The sequence below is a fragment of the Lontra canadensis genome, unplaced genomic scaffold (assembly GCF_010015895.1).
Source record: "Lontra canadensis isolate GAN:19392208 unplaced genomic scaffold, GSC_riverotter_1.0 scaffold4, whole genome shotgun sequence".
In the NCBI taxonomy this organism is placed as follows: Eukaryota; Metazoa; Chordata; class Mammalia; order Carnivora; family Mustelidae; genus Lontra; species Lontra canadensis.
The window spans coordinates 53,211,582-53,235,247 of record NW_022630998.1 but is presented as its reverse complement, the minus strand read 5'-3'; the positions used below and the strand labels follow the sequence as shown (position 1 = coordinate 53,235,247).

The 23,666-nt window shown below is 38.9% G+C and overlaps 1 protein-coding gene across 10 annotated transcripts in view; it reads right to left on the bottom strand.

The window, feature by feature from the left end:
* Nucleotides 1-6,706, bottom strand: part of JAKMIP2 (janus kinase and microtubule interacting protein 2) — a 163,821-nt gene extending 157,115 nt beyond the window's left edge. For 9 of the 10 annotated variants that reach the window (XM_032850630.1, XM_032850648.1, XM_032850672.1 and 6 more), the window contains exon 1: nt 6,393-6,706. The gene's annotated coding sequence lies outside the window, so the exon portion shown is untranslated. Of the gene's footprint in view, nt 1-4,860; nt 4,973-6,392 lie in introns of all 10 variants that reach the window. The other variant, XM_032850643.1, reaches the window with a different exon arrangement.
* Between the last annotated feature and the right edge of the window lie 16,960 nt (nt 6,707-23,666).

Sequence of the window (23,666 nt, the reverse complement as noted above, 5' to 3'; positions counted from 1 at the left end):
TCAGCAAATTTCGTTCTTGAAAATAACAGGCGAATTGTATTCTGACCAAACAGTGTCAACTAAACTTAGTCAGACTTGGTTTTCTATGTATATTTTTGCTGCAGTTAGATTCCAGAATTTCAAGCACTGCAGTAAATCATCTTGATTTAGATTCAAACAAAGAAAGGGAACAAAGACTTCTACCTCATACAAGTTTCAGAACTTCCATGAAAGCAAGATGCCGCCCTAATTTATCTTTTGAGTAAAATTATTACTTCCCTTTCTGTTTAGTCTTAATTTCTGGATACAGATATGAAGGGATGATTTATTTATAATTAGTGAATTTACTGAAGTGGATTTCCAGAAAGCAAAATAACTGAGTGTGGATCATGTAATTTGATGCTAGCAATAATTAAATTACTAATTTATTTTAATAAATTCAGTGAATCCAAAGGTATTTCCTTACTGGTGGTGTCATTATTTCTGACTTGCAATTTAGTTTTGAAAGGGAATAAAAGGAGCCACAGAAATGTTACCCGCTTTTCTTATTTATGTCATAGCACATAGTGAACAAGTTTTAATTATGGATTTTTAAAGTGTGATTTACTGCCTTTAAGAATTTGATTTCCCTTTATTAAAATCTTAGAGAAAAAAAACAAACAAACCTTAGAATCCTGAGAACATCATAGGTATGAATACAATCCACTTTGTTTTTATAGCCAAAATAAAAGGATGAATAATCACAGTCCAAAAAACTACCAGTGAAAAGCTATCCCACAGTCTTAGGCAGAGGTCCTTCAGGAAACCATCCATCCATCTAGTCGGTCAGTCAACATTTATCAAGCACATACATTGTGCCATTAGATTTGTCATTAGCGATTTCATTTTCTGCCCTCATAGAGTTTACAATCTACTGAAGGGTGAGGAAAATCAAGTAAGCAAATAAATAGCTCTATAATTACAACTTTGATAAATGCTATGAAGGAAACCCACAGGGTGCAGAGGGTAATAGTGGAGATATACTTAAGGAAACCTTTCCCAAGAGTTGTATTTAAAGTCCAAACTTAAAGTATAAGGAGATTCCAACCATTCATATTTTAAAAGGGGAAGAGTCAGATGACTGGCCTTTCATTTTTTTTGAGAGAGACTGCTAAGGTGTGTGAGCTGGGAAAGGTTTGTGGGACAGAGCCCCACCTAGGGCTGCTCACTCAGTGTGGAATCTGCTTGGGATTCTCTCCTTTTCCCTTTGCCCCTTCACTCTCGCTCATTCTCTCTCTAAAAAAAGAAATAAAATAAAAATAAATAAGATAAATAAATATGCTTTCATAGAGGATTTGACTGGGACACAGAGGTTAAGACTGTAGGATAACACTACCATACTGAGGAAGAAGGACAAAAATCTGAAAGAAATTTATCTTTGCCTTGTTTTGCTTGTTTGTGAGCTTGTGCTAGCATCTGATGACATTTCTAGTGAGTTAGACCAAGATTTCATTAACTTGGAATTAAAACTCACTCATTATGAGCAGAGAAGAGATAACCAAGGTTAATTTAATACCTATTGTAAGATGCAGTGGCAGGTCAGGGTAACAGATCTCAGATTTCCTGAAAATAATGCTTGACTCACAGCTGCTGTAAATCAAGCAGGATCTACCTGTATCATGACAACTATTTAAAACAAAGTATAAAGACCCCTAATGGGGAAAAAAATCTTGAATCATCTGGAAAAAATGCACATAGAGATTAAAAATTTAGTAGAGACCTACTTCATCGACATGGAAAGACAGTCACTTATATAAAGTAGAAGAACTACAAAACAATGCTTAGAGTATGCTCCCATTAATAAAATTGTATGTCTAAATTGTGTTTATATTCACATGTAAAAAAAAAATCTAGAAGGAAAATTTCCAAAATGCCAATAGTAATTATTTCTTGATGGTAGGCTCATGGGTGATTTCCTTTTTAATTTTTTTCTTTTCTTTTTATATATTTCTGTATACCCTTTTTGTTTGTTTCTCACAATGACGTATTTTTTAAAATGTAGAAAAAAAACTTTAAAAGATAAAATTTCACTGTACTGGTTAATATTGATTTAAAGCAAAATGTCTTTAGTGCGATAGATCTCACTTTCCTGCAAGCTAATTAATTTTAAAGGACACTTCCCAAATGTGGAATGATAGTTCAGATGGCATAATTTGCTCTTTGGCCAGGGCTGAATTGCCAAACAGTCAGACACAAAGAATGTGCCTAGTGCATTAGCAAAAAAAGGAAGACACCAAAAAAAAAAAAAAAAAAAAAAAAGAATATTTTTTGAAATTTCAGAGAAGTGTAAAAGTATTTGCATAGGAAAAATATTAGAAAGTTATTGAACTGATGTACACTTTTTTATTTTTATAGATTTATTTATTTATTTTTAGACAGAGTGAGTAGGGGCCATGCAAGCAGGGGTGGCGGCAAAAGTAGAGAGAAGCAAACTCCCCAGTAAGCACAGAACCTGACGGGGGGTTCAATTTCACCACCCTGAGATCATGACCTGAGCAGAAACCAAGAGGTATTTGCTCAACCGACTGAGCCAGCCAGGCACGCCCTGATGTATACTATTCAATGATTTAATATCATTTTTTATTTTAAGAACATGTAGGTGAAAAGATGCTTGGGACATATAGGTAAGAGGTATGGCTGAGTTTTTTTTCAAAAGTCCAGGATCTATAGGAATCTTAATTTGGTCCTAAGCATAGAAAAAAATTATGTTACCTCCTAACCTGGATGTTACTAAAAATAAAGGCAATACTTAGCCATAAAATAAGGACACATCAACCCAACAAAGTTCTGATTTTTCCCAGACAAATGCTTCTGTGTTTTTCTAAAATATCAAGAATCCCAGCTTTTCTCCAAAATCTTTGCATGCACCATTTGGGGGGGGGGGGGGGGGGGGGCGCAGAGGCTGATACCCTAAACATACATTTAGTCTATTTAGCAATTCAATATGATAAAAGAGCAAATCATGACACCTGACATATTAAAAAAATTCAAATAAAACGAGTCACATTTAATGCAGATTTGTTATATTTGATATTTTTAAATTCTAATTAGCAAGAGAATATGTTAAATGTTCTAACATGGCAGATTTGGGCTCATGGGATTTGGAATCCAGGTCCAATTAGACCATTTACCAAACCCAAACTTGGACCAGTCTAACTTCTCTGAGCCTGTTTCTACTTATTTAAAATAGTTATGATGACACAGTTTTCCTGGCACAATAGAATTTACTAAAGTTTAAATGCCAGTCAAAATATTTAATATCCCAATAAGAATGGCATTTCCAAGACAGCGTTTGAGAAATCAAGAAATAATCAAACTTGAATATTGCTAAATAATACATTTAAACAATAACCTGCAAGTATCTTTTATATACTTTGTTCTTTCTGACATCACCTTCAAGGTTCTTGAATTATTTTGTATCTAGACCCCACTCAACTCCATTTTAGTTTTCAAAATTAGCCATACAAAATGGAATAATTTTAATATGGCTGTTAAACATCACGTTCCACAAAGTTGCTGAAAAAGGACTCTTATGAAGAGGCCAGTGTTCAGTTCCCTGCATCCTGACAAGGTAACATATAATATTTTCCAAGTAGATGGTCAACCAATTTCTTTAAAAATATTCCAATTTTGTAATTTAGAAGCCCATTGCAAAATGGAGTCTTACTGTTATAGATCTAGAAGTGCCAGATATTAAACAGCTAAAGCACACTCTAAAATGGATAATTTATACTAGAAAAAGCCAGAGAAGTTCTTGAGAAAGAATCTAGTCTATGCCATCCCAAATAAATGCATGGCTAGAGTATACTTTCAGAGGTTTTGATGGAAGAAGAATGCACTGCTTTACCTGGTTGCCCAGTTGACAACTCAACTTTGCTATCAGGAAGTTCCACATTCTGTATTTCTATTCTTCATTCTTCCTAATGAAGTTGAAGCTCATTGACTATATTTTAGGTTCCAAACAACCCCCAGCTCTTCTGAAACAAATGACTGTCAACTCTCAATTTTCTCTTCTAATGAAATAATCCTAGGTTCCTTATCCTTTGTTAGAGAATACAACCTGTAGTCTTTAAACACACTTGACTTTTGTGTGGCCTCTCAGTAAAGGCCATATAATTGTCTCAAGCTATGGGATCAAAAACTAGGTCTAAGAGTCCCATCAGGATCTGACCACATAGGTAAAACATGCTACTACCGAGAGTTCTGTGCTGACAGCCTACAGTCACTGGCCTCTGACTAAACTGTACCAACTTCACCTATAAAACCACAACCCAGTGAAAACTCAACACAAAGGAAATAAAACAAAGGCCCAAGATAGCTGCTTTCATGCATGAAACAGGGTCAACTGCGTCTTTATTTCTTAAAGCTTATTATAGATACATCTGAAATCTTAATTTTTGGAAGTCAAAGTTATCATTTAAAAGATTTAGGATGCAATGTGTTATAAAAATTTTATGTGACATATAAGCCCAGTACTTCTTTCCTTGCTCTACTTTATTTAGTTATAAATTAGGCACATGATAGCATGACTTTACAGTGTTGTGAATCTATATAATATATAATATGCTGTGAGTATATTAAATCCATGTTTCCCATTAAGTCTCCCTATATATAAACCAAATGGAACATTTATTCTCTGAGAAATTAAAACTATAAACTTCATTCAAATACATGTAAAAATTTTAAATGAAAAAGGGGCAGTGAATAAAATAAAATGCAAGATCAAGATAAAAAGTGTTACTTTACATTGTAAAAAAAAAATGTTTGCACTGACAATTATATTGTTTGAGAAGAGATCGATGGATAAAACTAGTCCATATGATGAATGCAATACACTTTTACCTGCAAGGATTTTTCTGGCTTTAATTCAATGAAATCCATTCTCCTGAGTAGTAATGGAGTCCTGTACCCTACTCATCTCCGGCATCTTCAGTCTCCTGAGCTGCCTTAAAGCCTTGACATAATAAAAGGTCAAACAGATCCTAGTAAGCATTTGAAAACTACACAGCCCCCCATTTCGGGCTACCTGCCATACATTCTCTTGCTAAGCTTTGCTCACTCTCGTTTCATTTCATTGTATAAGCAGGCTAATTTGGAAATAGCTAGGGTATTTGGGAACACCTAGATTTTCAAAACAATCCCACTTTCCTACTTAACCACCTAAAGAAGTGACCCAAAATACAATATTTGAGAGAACTGTAAAATGGTGCCTGGATACTGAAGGAATGAAGACCAAATAGCAAGCACCACTATCAAATAAAATGAATGCATTTCACCTTCCAGCTCATGTGTGCTTCCTGGACACAAGGCACAAACATGAAAGGGATGGAGTAGAATTTCAAGAAAACTGATTTGTTTCAACATTTACTTGGCAAGATGCTGGACACAAAATAATATCTCAAGCCACCTCCCTTTCCCATTATTGTAAATTCAGGGCTCTCAAGTCACCCCCCACAAAACCAATTAAAAATGAAGAAAAGGGGCAGGCTATGAATTCGCATCTAGTGCTAAGATACAGATTAAATGATAGGCATCTGTCTTAATTGGTCACAATGAAACTAAGGGACAATAACAAGAAAAAATCTCACATTAATCCAAAAGAAACAAGTGAATAATATAAACCAGAACCACAGTTTCAAAAATATTCAATTACCTCCAAGCATGCAAGGGCATTTATAACCCATAAATATGATTGCAGAGCACAGTATGCATATAAATGTATTTCATAAATGTACTACTTATGCTAAGAAACATGTGTATATATGGATATGCATTTCCATAGGCTACACATTTGCATGTTCACAATCACATCTACCTACTAAAAATCAACCTCTATCCAGCAAATGCTTTCTCAACAAGAGTACATCAGAATATGAAGTAGAATGCTAAATTCTGAGGCCACCTCTTCTTAGCGATGAAGGAAATAAGCAAAATCACCTCATAATTAGGCCGGGAAGCTTCGGAGGCACCAAATGGGTTTTTGAAGAAGGCCCAACCCTGTATGTGAGAGCTGCAAATTAAATGAGTCCTTTCAATAACACCCATTTCTTGTTAGCTCTTTTCCCACCCCCTGGTTCTGCTGCTAAGCTTGGAAGGAAAGGAACCCAGTGGCTCAGTCTGCATTCTGAGCCAGTTCAAGATAAAATCAGAACACCATTTTTTTTTTTTTTTTTTTTTTTTTTTTTAAACAGAGCGGATGCTTTCTTACTTCTCTCTTCCTGGCAACCTTCCTCTCTCTCCATCCCCATCTCTGTCTCTACATCTTCCTCTCCTACTCGGAGGGAGTCATTGTTCAAGTGCTGGCCACAAATGTACACAGAGGTCCTTTAACCGTCAGCCAAACGAGGAAGACAGCCCCACAGTCTCCTACTTACCATGCTGAGACCTGGAGAAGCTGTTGAAAGGAGGGAAAGATGCAAACTGAATCCATTTTCCTTGTGACCGTGTCGGATGAGGCCTCCGAACGCAACATCAGCACTGCTGCTGGGATTTTGTTCCCTCACTCTCTGGTTGGCAATGGTGCGAAGAGGAACCACCCTTCCAGCCTCACTAAAGCATCAGCAGTCGAGGCGGCAGGAGCAGCGGCATCACCACTTGGCCTCCTCCCTCTCGGAGGATGGGGTGAGCTCAGAAGCAGCCAGGAACTTGCAGCAGACACCTCCTCTGGCTCCTCCTCTCCTGCCCCTCCCCCAAAGCCCCACCCCTGCTGCGGTAGAGGCTGCCTGTCCCGGCAGCTGCTGGTTGTCATGGCAACGACCAATGGTGAACCACCAGACTAAGGGGGAGGGGAGATGGGTGAAATGAGCTGCAGGGGCTGGAGGGGAGTGAATTTGTGCTGCTGCCCTCTGGGATGCTCTTGGTCTCTCCTACCTGGACTCTGGGTCTTTAAAAATGGGGCAAGGGTGTGTAGGCACAGGAAGAGAATAATTTAAACGTAGTCTAAATCAAGACTGAAACATACAAAATAACTTAGCTATTTTTTGCACTTACTATGGTTTTCCAACAAAATGTATTACAATTTGCCATCAGAAAAAAAATAATAACAAATGGAGAAAATCATATCCTGTACTCGGTTATTATAATTACTCCAAATATGTTTGTCCCTGATAGTATCTTTTACTCAATGTCACTGAAGGTTGTTAAAAGGCAAAGTAAGTGGCTGGACTGCAATAAAGTAAGTCTGAGTCCTTAACACTACTCTCTGCTTGTTCTTCTCAAGTGAGTCACTTGGTCTCACTGTTTTGCCAATTCTCTCTCTGAACAGGACTTGGAGGTATTTGGTACCCCTGTGGAAAAGTAAATTGGAACAGAGGGAACAGAAATTTCTTGAGCAATCACATACATGGTTCTCATGAGCACCAACCAGCTGGTGGATAGTTCCAAGCCTTTGTAATATCAAACTCCTAGAGTGTTAAATTCCCTGCAAAAAATTCTAAACCATTTTCATGGACACCATTTTCATGGATGCCTTTTTGGTGTTCCCAAGCCAGCTGGTAATCAGGGTGGTAGGCAGGAAAAAGAAAGTGAAATCAGCAGTGTTCCGAGTTCTTTGTGAGTTTTGTTTCTAACTATAAATTATAGATAACACAAGTATTTATCTCATGCAGTAGTTGTAAAGAGTAAATGAAATAATGCATTAATAGCACTTGGCATGTACTAAGCATGAAAATAAATGTTTACTAATAGTAGTGGTGGCAGTAGTAATACATTGTAGCTGCCTCTTAATTCAAGGGATCAAGGCAATAGCATGGCAAATTCAGACAAGGCAAAAAATTAAGGTGAGAAAACAATAATGATAGATGTGTTGGTGATGATGATGGCAAAGACAGAAAGATCCTGAAAGAATAAAGGTTTTCTAAAATGGGACAGTTGAGGATACTCTAAGTCTTAAAGGACTCAGATAAATTTCCCAAATTCACACAGCTAATTAATGATAGGACCACAATGAAAACTCTGACCCTTCTAATACTAACAGTTGCTCCCCCCTAATCATTACAGTTTTCTGCCACTCCTCCATGGAATGGAGATACCTTTTGTTCTTAACAAATAGGGTTATTTATAAGTTTAAATAGGGTTAATGTAATTTTCAGAGTCAGACAGCCTGGGATCCATTTCTGGTGCCAGTATTTACTATAGATATATCTTGACACAATAATTAATTTCCCTGAACAGATGTTTTTGGAAATAATCATAGAACCTTGTGGATTCCTCATGAGAACTGAATAGAATGATGTATGTAGAGCATTAACACAGTGTCTAGTACATAGTAACTGTTCAATAAATGGTAGCTATGATTATCTATTGCTCATTCTTAAATAATTAATATTAAAATGTAAGGTTTTTTTTTCCTTAGATGGGGTCACTCTTGATGCCAGGGCCTTATTCAAACAAAACTAAATAGAAGGTAATTAGGTGGTCAAGGAAAGAGCTGCAGTCATCCTCACTACCATCCTCAGCCTTACCTCTTGGTCCTCTCCTGAGGGAAGTCTGCATCCTGCTTTGTGCAGCTAGTGGTTCGTGCCTCCCACCAGAGACTGAGCAACCACACAGTCTGCGCATACGTCTACATGAGCATCACGTAAGGGTAGTCATGCAACAGGAAGGAATGGGTTGTCTTGCTTTTTTTTTTGTATTCTTCTCTGTATTTCACCTTCTGCCATCTCCACAGAGATGGTCATCTAAGTAAGCAGAAAGGAAGGCTTTGGGTTGTAGAAGCTCAGACACGTCTGGGTGACAGAACCCGCCCCACCAGGCTCGTGAGGGAGCGTTTCATCTTTCACACCAAGAGGTAACTTGGTTGAGTGAGCCATTCCAGTTTTCTCTCTTCCCATCAACACAGGCAGAATCAACTGAGGGAGAAAACAGAGTTTGGTGTTCAAACAATTGTCATTCAAATGCTCTCCCATCTTCCTTCTGCCATATCCATGAAGCACTGTTATCATTATTTTATAATAGTTTTTTAAAAATATTTAATTATTTGCCATTTATCTACTTTATTTGTTATTTTAAAATGAAATCTGTCTCTGCCTTCACTAGAATATAAATAAAAATAAGCATCATAAAGAGAGTGTCTTCAGAGAAAAGAACTCAAAGCAAAACCATATATTTTGGGAGACTGAAAGAGACACTAACTTTATCTGTAATTTTTTTAGAGTTTTCAAATTTCATTCCTTCTCTCCATTGTCATCTCCTCTCTAATCATGCTCTATTTTTCCATGGTATTTGTCATCTTCTAATATTATGCTCTACTATTTATTTGTGCTTCTATATTTTTTGTTATCTGTTGCTCTCCACTAGAATGTAAGCTATGAAATGACAGGGATTTTCGTTTGCTTGTCTGTTTTTGAACAGTTCCTGACCTCTATTAGGTGTTCCATAAATATTTGTTCAATGAATAAACCAGTAAATAAACAAAATATCAACAACTTCTGCCTTGAACCATGTCTATATAATGTTATATAATGTCTATATAATGTTATAATAGTATTTGTCCAGTTATGTATTTTTTATATTTCTCAAAATTAAAAACTAAGATAATGACACAAAGTACCTTATTAGCATAATGCATATTAGCATAATGTCTGATACGTATTTTAAATATACATAGTTATGAAAATGGAAACGTTTGCTCATGCATATTCAAAGTCATCTAGCATATCGCCAGTAGTATGCATCATGTTATTTGAGAAATACTGATTTTGTTCTAAGAATGTCTTCTCCAGTAGTACTAACAGTAAGCAGACTGTCTACCTCCTCTGGGACCTTTCCAATTTTGACTTCTGGATTTTATGAGATGTCTGAAAAAGTACAGGGTGTGGGTATTGGCTTCAAAAGCAGCATTAAATTTTCAGGAGAAACCACAGCATAATGGGAGGAAGCTGCAAAGTGTAGGCTCTGAAGACCGACTTTTTGGATTGAGTTCATGCTTCACCATTTGTTTCCTGAATGACCTTGGGCAAGCTGCTTAATTTTTATATGCCTCAGTTTCTTCATTATATGACATGCTAGCAGTGCCTACTTCATTGAGTCGTTCTAAAGATCAAAGCTTTTTGCTGCAAAACCTAACAAGTACCTGGCAATAAATAATACGTAATAAACAATAAATAATATGTTGCTCATATCATGATAAATACTATTTTAAATAACTATGGTTATGCATCCATATCATTCTGGATATTTCCAGAACACTCAAGGTTATTCTAAGAAACTGTTATGACTGCAGACCAACTTTTAGCAGACCATGAGGATTTCTAGAGATGTTTATCTCAGAGGTAGGCCAATGTCTTGAATTCCCCCCAAAAGGGGACAAAAAGGGAGAAGTCACAGTTAGAAGTGAACATTTATTCTTTGTCTACTCTGTAAGAGGTTATTAACATATATGTATTTATAGAGAACATTAAATGTAAGCTGTCAGGATCTTTCTGAGTTCATTAAGAAAAAAAGACATCATTTGGACCTCACTGAATATCCTTATGATACTGCCAGTAATGGCGCATCTGCTAGCCAGTTGGTAGAGTATGTGATTCTTGATCTCAGGGCTGTAACTCTGGGCATAGAGATTACTTAAAAGAAAATAAAATCTTAAAAAAATGCTACCAGTAAGCAAAAATATTAGAACCCTCCCATGAACTCCATACTCCTAAGGCCAACCATCTTATGAATGATTGCCTGCATAGTAGGTGGACACACTGGCCTTTGCTACCTTGTTTCCTCTGGCTGTGCCTTCCTTGTCCCAATTCTTCAATCTTAATGATTTCTCCATCACCTCCTCTGGGGAGTCTTCAATGATACCAGGATTAGCATTAGAAGTGATGTTCAATTGAGGGTTTCGGAGGGGAGGTGGTGGGGATTAAGTGAGCCTGATGGTAGGTATTAAGGAGGGCACATATTGCATGGAGTACTGAGTATGGTGCATAAACAATGAATCTTGGAACACTGAAAAAATAAAATTAAATTAAAAAAAAAAAGAAGTGATGTTCCCATTGTCCCCCATCACATCTTTATTGCTGCCCTCATGATGCTAAATGGCAAATAGCTTTTTCTTTCTTTTTCTTTCCTATTTGACTATAAGCACTCTGAGGTCAAGAATATACTGTTCATTCATTTATTGCTATGCCAACCTAACAAATATTTATTGCTAGCTGCTACTGTGTACTGTTTTAGGGGCTAGGGATATAGCTGTGAATAAGACAACATTAACACATTCTCCATGGAGATAATAATCTAAGAGGAAAGACAGACTACATAATTAAGTGTAATTAAATTATGTTGAGGGCTACAATAGAGAACCATCAGAAGTTCTGATATAAAGGGAAGCATCTAAAGGGAAGATAAAACTGAGTTTAGGAGCCCAAGGAAGATATTACTGGAGGGATAATAGGGTAGGGTAGGGACAATTGGTTTCAGGAGAAGGGAAGAAAATGTATGAAGAATATGCAAGTTATTCATGTTTTATTTAATGTTCGCACCTAGCATAGTATCTGTGCATATTACGGGCACTCACGTGTTTGTTGAAAGAATTTGCCTCCTTTCCCCCAACGACTCACACACATAAGCACACAACTTCTTTCCATTATGTTTTGTTTCTGTTAATTTATTTGAGAAGTTAGAGTTTGTCAATAGCTAAGGAGCTGGCCGACTACGTAGGATGAGAAGAAATGAAGGGGGGGTTGAAAGAGTAACTGTTTTTACAGTAGAAAAAGAGGTGTAATGCTAACAGTGACCACTGTTCCATTACAGATTTATTAAGTAAGATTTACATGAGAATACAAACTTTTGCTTTGATATTGAGATATAAAATAGTTTTTCCCTTTCAGGTCCAGGGCAATTGTATATTACCCAATGGCAGACAACAGATGGACTTAAGTTATCAGCAAATCAGGGACACCAAAGAAATGAGAAAAGTTCCATTTCAGTGGTCTTTTCCAAAATATTGCAATCAGAAAATCTACAAATAAGCTGGTTTGACTTCGGAATATATGCAAGTTTCATTTTAATTTTAGCATGGTTTTTACATTTAGTTGTCTATGGGAGGCACCATAATTTTCATAATTCTTACAGTGCCTAGTAGCTTAAAACATCTTATTACATACAGCACTAAGAGTGGAGAACTTAAGCTATGTAACATAAAAAGCACATACATTCCAGAGTGAACTTTCTTTTTTTTTTTTTAAGATTTTATTTATTTATTTGACATACAGAGATCACAAGTAGGCAAAGAGGCAGGCAGAGAGAGAGGAGGGAGAGAAGCAGACTCCCTGCTGAGCAGAGAGCCCAATGCGGGGCTCGATCCCAGGACCCTGGAATCAAGACCTGAGCCAAAGGCAGATGCTTTAACCCACTGAGCCACCCAGGTTTCCCCAGAGTGAACTTCCATGATGGAGTTTACCATCTAGTGGGTGGGGCAGCCAAAGAACAAGAAAACAAACCAGTAAAGTAACAGCAAATTTTCATGGGGTTCCTGGGTGGCTCAGACAGTTAAGCATCCAACTCTTGATTTTGGCTCAGGAGATGATCTCAGAGTCCTGTGATCAACTCCCACCTCAGGCTCTGCATTCAGTGTGGAGTCTGCTTGAGATTCTCTCTCTGCCTCTGACCCTAACCACCCCCCCCACAAGGCGCACATGTGCATGCACGCTCTCTCTAAATAAATAAATAAATAAAATCGTCTTAAAAAAATAGCAAATTTTCACAAGTTCTTTGAAGCAATGAACCACAGAGGAAGATGAGGAATAAGGGTGGGGAGAATGGGCATGACTCATTATGGAGGTGGCATTTAAACTGAGAAATGAAGTATGGATAAAGGCAGTCATGAAGGAGCTGAGAAAAGAGAGGTTCACATGGAAGGCTGAGCTCTGAGGAGAAAGAAAACCAGGAATAAGAAATACTTTTGAAGGTCTGTATAGCTGGAAATGGTAAGCATGGTGGAAAGTGGCAAGAAGGGAGGTTGGGAAGGTGGGCAGGAACCAAATTATGCAGCACCTTGTAGCCCACTGTCAGGTAACTGGAGTTTTTTGTAAATGTAGTGAAGAGCCATTGAAGAGTTTAAATTTCGTTTAAAGTATTGTGGGGAAGGAACTGGTAGTGGGTAAAAGTGGATGCCCTTAGGGTGCTGTGGACATCTAGGCTGGAGGTGATATAGGTTATATGAGGGAATAGCAGGGGATATAGAAAACACTGGACTATTTTGAATGAATACATTTTAGAAGTGGCACTGTGAAGACTTTCTGGTGGATTGGATCCTGGGGCTGAAGGTGAGGGAGATAGCAAGATCGTTTCTAAGTAGACAGCTAACACTGCCATTTCAGAGGTCACACTGGTCCCTTCTATAGGGACGAAAGACCTCAGTGCTCTGACTCTGGGAAAGTGTGGGGAAACATAAAGGGGTTCTAAGTGCCCCACTTCCAGGGCCCTTTCCTCCCTCCCTCCTCAGACTTCATGCTCTGGAGAATTAGGCTTTAAGGACCAGAAGAATCTGTGCACTGAACAAGTCACCAATGAGCTCATGGCAATGGAAGCAACTTGGCTGAGAAGGGTAGATGAGGTCTGGAAGAATACCATAATTTAGATTCAGAAAATTCCCCAAATCTGGAAAAGTGGATTGCCATCAAGAAATGGCCCAGAAATACAAATCAAAACCACAATGAGATACCACCTCACACCAGTCAGAATGGCTAAAATTAACAAGTCAGGAAACAACAGGTGTTGGAGAGTATGTGAAGAAAGGGGAAACCTCCTACTGTTGGTAGGAATGCAAGTTGGTGTAGCCACTCTGGAAAATAGTATGGCAGTTCCTCAAAAAGTTGAAAATAGAGCTACCCTATGACCCAACAATCACAACTGGGTATTTACCCTAAAGATACAAATGTAGTGATCAAAGGGGCACATGCACCTGAATGTTTATAGCAGCAATGTCCACAATAGCCAAATTATGGAAAGAACCTAGATGTCCATCAACAGATGAATGGATAAAGAAGATGTGAGATACACACACGCGCGCGCGCGCGTGCGCGCGCGCGCGCGCGCACACACACACACACACACACACACACACACGGAATACTATGCAGCCATCAAAAATGAAATCTTGCCATTTGCAAAGACATGGATGGAACTAGAGGGTATTATGCTAAGCAAAATAAGTCAATCAGAGAAAGAAAATTATTATATGATCTCTCTGATATGAGGAATCTGAGAGGCAAGGCAGGGGTTTGTGAGGGGTAGGGAGGGAAAAATGCAACAAGATGGGACCAGGGAGGGAGAAAAACTGTAACAGACTCAATCTCAGGAAACAAACTGAGGATTGCTGGGGGGATAGGGTGATTAGGTGATGAACACTTGGGAGGATATGTGGTATGGTGAGCACTGTGAATTGTGTAAGACTGATGATTTACAGACCTGTACCCCTGAAGCAAATAATACATATGTTAATTTAAAAAGAAAAAAAGAAAAAAAGAAAGAAAGAAAGAAAAAAAAAAGAAAAGAAAAAAAAAGAAAGAGAAAGAAAAGGAAAGGAAAGGAAAGGAAAGGAAAGGAAAGGAAAAGAAAAGGCCTTCCTTGGATGCCTGGGTGGCTCAGTTGTTTAACCATCTGCCTTCAGCTCAGGGATCAAGTCCTGAATCTGGCTCCTTGCTTGGCGGGGAGCCTGCTTCTCCCTCTGTCTGCCATTCCCCACTGCCTATGCTCTCTCTCTCTGTGACAAATAAATAAAAACTTAAAAAAAAAAAAAGATGGCCTTCTTCTACTCTGAGCCTCCTGAATATTTAAACCATATTCTCTACCACAACTAGTTTGGCTTCTTCCTGTGTTATAATCCCAAGTCTGCTACCTTCTAACCGTAAAACCCTGTAATCATATCTTCCCTCAACCTCAATGTCCTCCTCTATGAATCCAGGGTAGAAATTGCCCTTGCCTACTAAATGGACATCTAAATGAGTCATGTTTATAAAAACCTTAGCACATGCCTGGCATGTAGACAGGTCTCTGTGACTTCTAGCTGTTCTGTTACACCACCCACACATCTGAACCTTTCTTGTGAAAGCCTTTATAGCCCCAAACATTTGCTTACAGATCTCAAATTTTAGAAAATGTTTCTTCCCACCTCAAACCCCCAAATGATCTTTTAGATACCTCAAACAGCTGAGGACTTATTTTTGACTGGCAGATATGCTAGGTGCAGAGGCACTGAAAGGAGAAAAGAATTGTCTATGAGTGGAGTTTACAGACTGCCTGGTATGTCTCATATTTATGAGCCAACTTTCTTTAAATATTTACATTTTATTACTATTCGACTGGTTTCTTACAGTTGATCTGAAGTGTGAAATTGAGAGCCTGGAGCTTGCTAACACTTCCATGTTAGAAAAATGCACAGTGAAGGAATATGTGTTCTGAGGGTTCCCCCCACTTCCACACAACCTCATGAGGAAATCTTTGAGATGTCTGTATCTGCCCACTGCCTCCTCCTGAGGCACTCTTGCTTAAGAGACCCCTAGTTCTAGCCACTGGTACAAGCTATAACACTGGTACACTGGTATAAGCTCAAGAACCAGAGACTCCCATTATGGACCAAGTGGGCTTGATTCTAGAATGGGAATGATGGAGGGAAGGCTAGGTCAAACCCAGAGGGGGAAGCTCAATTTGGGGAAAGCCACTTTCCTCCTTTTAACTCTTTTAGGCCTCTCTTCTTTTTAATTCCAAATTCCTTCACTTTTCTCTGCATCTGTTTCTCCTTATAATAAACTTCTCAGTCTTTAACAAAACCCCAAACCAACTCTCAAATAAATCTGTAAATCTCTTAACTCTTGTTGATGACTAGCTTTCAAAATGATAAAATTAGGACCCTCAGGCAAATGCAAAATGTACACATCAATGATTTTATTTTAATTAGCTAATTAATCAGCAGAACTATAAGATGCTAAAACTGGCCCAAAGAGCATTTAAAAAGCTAGATATTTATAGGTAAAAAGGAAATCAGAGGACAAAAGTGGTTTTACTTATGCAGTTTCATGTGAACTTTAAGCCTTGAGATACAAATTTATGCACAGGATTAATCTTCATGACCCTGAATAAACTATGCTTCTGGTCGATCTTTTGTAGGTCATACTAGCCAGTCCTTGTGCCACCTGAATCAACAGATGAAATGAATATTAATCTTTTCTACTGTCCTGGGGAGAGACCTCACATAGGATGTTAAGAGCACAGTGGTTTGATACTGAAGTCAAAGAAATGTAATTTCATACCTTTTCCCCTAAACTTTCTTGGTCTTGCCAGATGATTTTTTAACTTCAACTGGATCACAACATGCCAAAGACAACAAAACCTTTTAAGGAAATCTTCGAGGTGTCTTGTGTCTGCCCACTACCTCCTCCTGGCAAAGTTAAATTTGGGGGTTCTCATTTCAAGCAATGTCTTTATCTCTCACAAAATTCTACCATTTTACAACTATATTTATGGCAGAGTGATAAATAACTAAAAGTATAGGATAAAAAAAGAGAATGAGTGAAAAACAATGTTTCCAGGTGGAAGATGGCCCTGGGCCTTACATCAGCCTGGACCTCATCACACTGGGGGTGGGTTAGGGTTGAAGGGGGTTGGGTTATGGTTGGAGGGGGGTGGTGTCAGCTCCCCTGTATTTTGTGTAGAAACTGAAAGATCCATCCTACTCAATACTTCCACACACTGGGGCCCAAGTAGTCTTGCTTTGCCAACTCTCCTAAAAGAGGCAGAGAGAACTGTTCTAATCTCACTGAAAGAGCTTTACACAGAGAGAAAAGAGCTTTCTCCTTCCCTAAAAGAGCATAAGGCGGAAGTGCAAGCTAACTCTCCCTACTCTGAAAGGGACCACTACGCATGTCTGCCAAACAAGGATGGAGGGCATCGGTACGCAGGGTGAACTGGTCCACTGCTGCTCCACAGAGGAGATGTGGCCTTGTGCAGAGTGGTGGGAAGCATAGCAAATCACATGTTAAAAGCATCTAGAAGCAGCAGGGTCTGTATGTTCAGTAACACCAATTGTGAGAAGGTTAGACCAGAGGCTTCCACGCTGATTCTTGAGCTCACATAATAATTCTCTCGGTGATTTATACAGAAATACTGAAACAGAAGATGTGGAGGGCTTAGGGAGTGTATCTGGCAGGAATGTAACCCAACTTTCAGTGTGAGTAGGTCAGGGCTCATTCATTCACCAATCAAGTCCAGGTTCAAGATATCTTGGTTATATAACAAGCATTTATCTTTAGGTTTGATCTCCAACCCTTCATATCTTCCTTGCAGTCAGGTAAACTGAGACTGAGCTACAGACATGCAGTGCAGCATCATGCTACGTCCCCATCATTTGTCTGATTTATCATGCTTCCTCGCCTCCACAATACAGTGCAGGAAGATAGGTAGAAAAATACAGATTTTTACTCAGAGAAGTTGTTCATGCCCAAACCACCTATTGATTTCATGGTTTGGCTTCATAAAAAAGAATTTCTTGAAGGCACAGGAAGAGAAAAGGATTTTTGCTCTATGAGTTTCCCTTGATTTGTCTAGTGTGGTCTGGCAGAGGCCTTCATAGACCAGAGTCAATGTGAGAAACCAAGCTGAGAGAGAGGATATCATGCCTCTCCTGTTTCATAGAATTGTAAGTTCTTTTTTTTTTTTTAAGATTTTATTTATGTATTTGACATACAGAGATCACAAGTAGGCAGAGAGGCAGGCAGAGAGAGTGGCGGGGAAGCAAGATCCCTGCTGAGCAGAGAGCCCAATGCGAGGCTCAATCCCAGAACCCTGGGATCAAGACCTGAGCCAAAGGCAGATGCTTTAACCCACTGAGCCAACCAGGTGCCCCTAGAATTGTAGGTTCTGTGGCCACTACTGCTCTAGTGCCCCTTCTAGTGGAAGCTCCTCTTAGAAAGTCTACCACAATGCAGCCCCAATTCCCTAGAGAGTTCTGATAGTCACACATGTGGGCATTACAGACAGTCCATGGGTTTTACACCTCAGAAATCCCCCGGGGGTAACTTAACATCATCCCAAGTCTACGTAGATTCAGATTTTTACACTAATATTATGGAAAATTGGGCCAGACCCTTTCCCCAAGTTTGGGAGGTTTGGCCTTCAATATGAGAGCAGACGATCAGTGGTAGAATCGAGATTGTACTACTGTTAAACCATCCTCATATCTTGTGAAAGGGTTATGCATAAGAACGCCGTGAATATAGTGAATTTAACATCCCCTTCCAGGCTACTGAACCATCCAAGATGAGGCCTTAAAAGTTCTTATAGAAGGAGAAAATTAAAACTGAGTGAGAAAAATGTTCCTTCTTTCTACATCTCCAAACAGCTCAACTTCCAAGCCTTCTTTATTTTATCCATCATCACTGAGTAACTGGAGACCCAGACAGGAGGAACAAATCACACTGCTTCATGATTATTTTCACTAGATTTCCAGCAAGCTATAATCTGTCTTTGTAACATGGGACAATTTTTAAATACAAGCGCGAAAGGAGATGTGGAATACTGAACTTCATGCAAATTCCTCTGTAACTTTTTTTTTTTTTAAGATTTTATTAATTTATTTGAGAGAGAGCACAAGCAGGGGGAGTGGCAGGAAGAAGCAGGCTCCCCACAGAGCAGGGTGAGCCCAACATGGGACTTAATCCCAGGACCCCGGAATTATGACCTGGCTCAAGGCAGTCACTTAACCAACTGAGCTACCCAGAAGCCCTCTTCTCTAACTCTTAATATTTGTCCAGCCTTTATAATTGAGAGTAGAGTTTTATTCCTTCTTTCGATACAGTGGAATGACCAGTGACTATCTGGTTTTGGTACCTAATTACTTCGGATTAAACACCTACTATGAATCAGAGGTGATGAGGCTCCTAATATTTCCTCCATTTTCCCAAACACTTTTTATTTTGGCCCTAAGACATCACAGCATGAGGATGTTAAAGATAAAGTGTTTTATTAAGTGTCTTAATTTCCCAGAATTTTCTGGAAAATGACCTAGGTCTGACTTTATGCAGAGATCTGTACAGAGGTACTACAGAACAAGTATAGGTTTGTTTCCTATCTCTTCCCTGAAGGAGAAGTCCTCATTTCCCAGGCCTCAGTATGGGATATAATGCCAGAAAAAATATTTTATGTCTAACTCTGGCCTCTGTGACCTAAATTAGACTAAGTCAAAGGCCAGGCCTTTTGTAGGTTATCATGACAATCTTTATCTCTTGATCCAAAGGTTGGAATGTCCTCAGATCAAACTAGGTAAGTTTCTATAATCAGGATTTTAGGAGGAAGTGATAGGAGACCAAGAAAAAAGAGCTTCATACTTTGACTAAAAAACATCTCCTGGGCTCCCCAGATTTCTTTAATCTAAGCTTTAGCTAATATAACACCAAATAATTGTTTGTTTCATCCAGTGTCCTCAATCCTCTTCCATCCCTTCTTCCATTCTGCTTCCTATTCTCAGATCAGACAGATTCATGTATAAAATGGAGGATGAGAAAATGGCTGAGACTGAAAATTCCAGGTACATGATGGCAATTTTTTAGTCCAGAGCTTGGTCTAGGAGACCAAACTTGGAGAGGAATCCTGATGCTGTTTCTCTTCTTTTCTTTCAAGACATATTGGAATGATGAACCACCAGCATTCCTACTGTCCTGGAAGTAGGGCACCTCCCCTCCTTCTTCACTGCTCAATAGAGAAGTGACTCCACAGCTGTTATCAAGGTCCCTGCAAGACCCTTAGTCTTTCTAGCTATGTATGGCAGCTGCAATTATAAAACAAAAGTGTACCTTTCCTTCACAAGTGAACAGCCTTCTTCAGTAAAACACATCTTGCTTAACTCTTCCTCTAGTCTTGGATTGATTAGAAATTCATCAACAAAATATTGAATCTCACCCTGCCCCAGGATGATCTCCAGAACTTGTTCAGTCTAACCATAAAGATGAGGATCTTTTCAGTCACGCCTTCTGGCACGATCTCATATGAACTATGGGGCAGTTGTGGATCTACTCTGTGTTCTAGAACACTAAACAGTATGGGACTGGTTTTCACACATACATTCTGGTGAACAAATGTGCCACAGCAGAATCAAGAGGAATATGGCTTCATGCTTCCTTTTTTTTTTAAGATTTTATTTTATATTTTATTTTATTTTATTTTATTTACTTGAGAGAGGTGGTGGAAGGGAGACAGCACAAGCAGGGGGAGAAGCAGGCTCCCCACTAAGCAGGGAGCCCAACATTGGGCTCAATCCCAGGGTCCTGGAATCATGACCTGAGCTGAAGGCAGATGCTTAACCGACTGAGCCACCCAGGCACCCCTCATGCTGTCTTTTCCTATTTCTCCTTTCAGTCACCAAGAATCTCAGCATTGAGGGCAGACAAAGAGGAGTAATACAACTCTTTGCTTTATGTCATATATTCATCTTCCCCACATTCTTTTCTACTCGTAAGTGTCTTTGTTTTTATGTGTTGCCTTTAAAGCCAAAAGAGAGGATTTTTTTTTTTTTTTCCACTGAGATACTCCTGAGGACTCCAGAATCAGCTGAGTCTTAATAATGTAAAGTTTACTATCAGGGAAAGCCTTTCAGACAGGGCTTCATAAACCTCCTATAATTTGTGCTCTGATTTATATTGGCCCTTCTTATGTCTCCCATATACAAAGGGATATATAGACAGAGATTACTGTGAAATACCTAGGCTGTCTTGTACTGAAAGCTGCAGGCAGAACTTCAGTCACAGACAGCTACAACAAGAGGAGTCCTTTGGAGACAGGTAACCACCCTGTGCCTCCAGGCTGGGACAGAGCACACACACTTTTTCCCCCCAGATTTTTATTTTTAAGTAATCTTTACACCCAATGTAGGGCTCAAATTCACAACCCCAAGATCAAGAGGCACATGTTCCAGCAAATGGGCCAGCCAGGGGCTCCCATGGCATACACCGTTAAGAGGCATAATGACCATTGCCCCTTCCTAGATCTTTGTAAGTCTGGCCTTTATGACCAGAACACACCATTGAAAACTATCTTATGAAATCAGATTATTATAAAAACAACTTCTGTTGATGAGGTTGTAGTGAAACAGACCTTCTCATAGATAGCTTGTGTGAATGGAAATTGGTAGTGAGAGGCAGAGGGGGCTGGGGGTGGAGAGAGAGAACACTAGTTCTGTCCACTGAGAGGGCCTAGCAAAAATGACACACCAGCATCCCAATCACAATTTCTAAATATCATTAAAAGGAAAGAAGCCAGGGATGCTTGGGGAAGTGGCTCTTTCCCAGGCTGAGGCAGTAAAGTACAAAATGAGCTGGAACACCTTGCCATATCAAAAAATAAGGAAGTACTCAAAGAATGACGGGACACTTCAAAAGTCAAAGGAGACAATCTGAAAGGACTGCCACTAGCAAAATATGGGAAAGTTGGAGCATAAAAATGAATAATGGTAGTAATGGAATATAATCCATACAATAAAATGAGAATCCATGACCATATACTGTTATAAACAAATAAAGTGGAATGACAGGGGAGAAGGAAAAGTTCTTTCTTACAGTAGAATGCCAACCACTAACTCTACAGAGAATGATCCATCATCTGGCAAATTGTCATTTAGCAAACATTATAACAATAATGTTTAGGCATGAATCATCAATGGATCCTAAAACTAGTAAGTGCAAGTTTGATGAGGAAGAGGATATTCTGAGTCTCTAACTATCCCCCCACAAGGTCCCTATTAATTACAAAGGGCAAAATAGTAACTTCGCAGTGATTACAGTTATGATTACAGTTAAAAGTTAAATGATTACAGTTAAAAGCCCTAAGAAGAGGACAAATAGAAATCACGTGCCTCTTTAACATGACGCACTGAAAAGAATACAGGACGACTTTTAAAGGTATTTCTGCTCCAATGTCTTATGTATCAATTCTAATCCATGAAGAAACAGCAGACAAACAGAAATTGAGAGACATTCTACAAAATAACTGACTTGGCACTCTTCAAAAATGTCAAAGTAATAGACAAGGTAATAGAACTGAGAAAACCTTCTAGACTAAAGAAGACCAGAGACATAATTATTATTAATTGCTGTGAAATCTGGGACTGGATCCTGGGGAACCAAAATAGAACAATTTGCTATAAAGGACATTAATGGAATAACTGGCAATACCTGAATAAGATATATAGATTAGAAAGAATTATATTAATGTTAATTTTCTGATTTTGATAATTGAACTCTTGTTATGAAAGAAACTGTCCTTACTTTTAGAAAATATGCATTAAAGTATAAATGGGAGAAAGAACATGATGTCTGGAACTTAAGTTTTGTTTCTCCTCCCCTTTCTTCTCCAGTTCTTTCTATCTATCTCCTCACCTCCTTCTCTTTCTCCCAGTGTTGCTGGAGTGATGCTAACAAGAACCTCAAGTACACAGTATGCAAATGAAAAAGAAAGTCCCTTCTCTCTCCTACAGTTTCCTACTCTCACCAGCACTCCCCAACTGGTAGAAGTGGCTGACTGGTCAAGCAGCAATGAGATTTGCATAGCCCCAGACCGAATATCACAAATCAAAGTACTAAAGGGTGAGAACAAGGTGTGAGAGACAGTGCCTCCTTGTCTCTTAAGCTTTCAGAGCTTGTGGGAGTGTCTTCATGACTTATACTTCAGTATGAGAGACTCAGCCTTGCAGGGGGAGTTTCATGTTGCTGCTTAAGGAGGCAGAACTCTGACCTATAAGCACTCATAATTCCTGGTGTCCTTTCTTAGAAGGGATTCTTTCATCCCATAGGAAGAGAGCTATATGCTCTATTCTCTATAAAATTCTCAGCAAGATTTTCATAGCACTCATGTTGGGAGTTTACTTCAGAATCAAGTATTATAAGCTCCTTCTCCAGGGAAGACTGTTTAGAAATCTACTTCTTTTCTCCAGACTTTATTAGATGTAAGATCCTTTCATTGCATATTGAATGTCTCTCCCTCCTAATAGCATAACCAAATCTCTCCAAATTTAACATTCAAGGCTGAGATGTTTATTTATATTATTCTTAATAAATGATGCCTTCTGGAAGAAGATCATCAAGTTATAAATCAGCAAACTGTGTGGTGTGCTCTGTTTAACACCAAAGAATCGGGGTGGGCTTTTACATGTACAATTTGAGAGCAAATTCAACAATGCAGAATTGGGAGGAATAAAGCTTCATATTGCATGTTCTATTGTGCTCCCTAAATTCCCAAGGATTTTTCCCCATTGCCTCAAGCCCTGACATGTAGAGAAGATTGGCAAGAAAGAACAGGATTCTGTGCCTTTATTCCCTGAGATTTTTGCCCACTTTATAGTCATGCTTAATGGCAGAGAAATGCAGTCAAGAGACATCAGGGGATGAAACCGCTTCTTGCAACCTCTGCTAAGTCTGTCCGATCGGTTTAGGAGGGGCCTTCATGCCCCGGTTCTTAGCATGCGAGAACCAGTCTGTGAATACTTTAAGAAGGTATACATGTCCAGGTTTTCTGTTGCTCACTTAAAAGAAAACAAATTATCCTGTCAGAATCTGAGCCCGATACCTCATATTGAGGTGGCCGTGGTCTGCCAGGTTTTCATTCAGGTTTCGTCATTGCACTGTGGGTAGCCATGACAAGTCAGAGTCTCCAAAGTTAGACACGGACACTTAGAG